Here is a 2,341-nt window from a genome sequence, read left to right on the forward strand (position 1 = left end):
ATAATTGTGAAGCATATATATCTACTGTTAACGAATAAGTAATCAGGCTTTCTGTATAATATCAGTAATCACAATTTAGTCAGCATGGATACCGTTCAAGAGCAAGAATGAGATAGAGTGAAATAGAATGTATAGGATAAAATGAAATAGAAATATGTCACTAGTACTATACTATATATGGTTGCCAAGTCATGTGATTGCAACAGCGAATCAGAATGCGTAACACCGGTTGCGCCTCTCTAATAAATCTAGGACTCTAGAAATTACATCCCTCCACGCAACAAGACATATTGTTATTTGATAATTTTTCACCTATAATATTATAATATTTATAATAAAATAAGATTATATTAATGTTTGAATGTATTTTAAATATATCTATTCTGATTATTAATATACACACACACACACACACACACACACACACACACACACACACACACACTTTTTTATATATACAGGGTGTCTAAAAAAAACGGATTGAAACACAATGGGGACGTAGATTGGATCAAGGGGAACAAAATAATTTTGTACCATTTTGCAGTTGACGCAATATTTAACGTTTAAAGATAGGCGAATACAAGCGTCCGACCAGCCTACTGCTCATGTACTGCTAGCGTCAACTGCAAAATGGTACAAAACTATTTTGTTCCCCTTGATCCAATCTACGTCCCCATTGTGTTTCGATCCGTTTTTTTTAGACACCCTATATATATATCATCAGAATAGATAGATTTTTAACATTTAATATTTATCTATATATAATTTTTCTATTTTAGAGAAAAAAGCTTGTAGAACCAAAATACATATACATAACGCTATATCGAGGGATGACAAATATCCTAACCTAGTCTCGAACTTTAACTTTAACTTAATAACTCGGTTCACAAGGCCGACCGCCGCATTTTTCTTACAGATTCTTTCGTTTTGAGTGAAAACGCGACGAATGAGTATATTTTTATTAAGATTTTAGGAGGGCAAGCTACTTACTTTTTAGGAGACACGTGTTTAATACACATATGTATAAGGCCGGAATCAGCTACGCATTGAATATTGAGATTGAAGATTGAAAGATTGAAATTTGACCAATCAAAACAATAGGAGCTAAAATCCTTTGTCCTCACTGGTCAAATTTCAATCTTCGATGCGTAGTCTGATTTCAGCCTAACACAGTCGCAAGTATACTGCACACATATAAATATTCAATATGGAATGTTGCAAGTTATTCCGTTCGGCGGACATGGCAGTACACGGAACATTTTTCGTGATCAACTTTTTTCTCCATGTCCTATCCATGGAGGACTGGAGAGAGCATTGCGGTGGTGGGGGTACGAATTTTGTAATCGGAAGTGCATCATGGGAAACAACCTTTAACGCGCTTTTTACCATAAGGAGCGCTGTAGTCGATATACACTAAATCCTTTTTAATTACCATCTTGATTTATCTTAAGCCGTCACATCTCCATGCCGTAATATGCTCACATGATGCTCACAAAGCAAAATTAGTTGGCTATTGAAATCATGGTTAGTTGTGCGGCGTGCTCCATAACAAAATCCAAAAATTGTGGATTTACTTTCCATTCGTAAGTAATAGCGATTACACTAATAAGCGCTAATAAATGATAAATTGTACTTTTCATGACTTTCATGAAGACAATAAAAAGGATAATGTAAAGGGCAAATCCAAAAGTCACCGAAAAATGAAAATTACGAAATTAATATATACAAAAAAATTAGATATATAATTAAACAAATATAAAATGCATACATGCATACATACATGATTACATGTAAATACAAACATTATATTTTTACATGATTTGTACAAAAAGGAATAATATATATATTGAAATTTTAAAGACTTTTCTAAAGTATTCTGTTTTTAATAACATTAGTTTATATATATATATATATGCATTAATTTGAATTTTTTTCATAATTCTGAGTATGTTTTATGTATGCTCTAAAAGAAAATTATTATGATACAATGATCGATTGAAATTTGATTTGAATTTGCCTCCTTCAGTTTTATTTCCGGCAACGGCCATCTTGGACAACCTATTTTGATTACATCCCCACCACCACAATACTCTCTCCAGTCCTCCATGGTCCTATCTAGTTAAGTCTCCTTACTCTTACTTCATGGTTTAATCGAAGTTGGTGAGACCGGGCCTAAGGGTGAAATCACACGGTGTGGAAAAAGACTGCGGAATAGAGAATGCGTCATTGAAGCAACCAATCAACGCTATTCAGCGCTAATCGGAATAGCGCTGATTGGTTGCTTCAATGACGCATTCTCTATTCCGCAGTCTTTTTCCGCACCGTGTGATTTCACCCTAAG

Source organism: Mycetomoellerius zeteki, unplaced genomic scaffold (genome assembly GCF_001594055.1).
Source record: "Mycetomoellerius zeteki isolate Tzet28-1 unplaced genomic scaffold, Tzet1.0 scaffold219, whole genome shotgun sequence".
NCBI lineage: Eukaryota > Metazoa > Arthropoda > Insecta > Hymenoptera > Formicidae > Mycetomoellerius > Mycetomoellerius zeteki.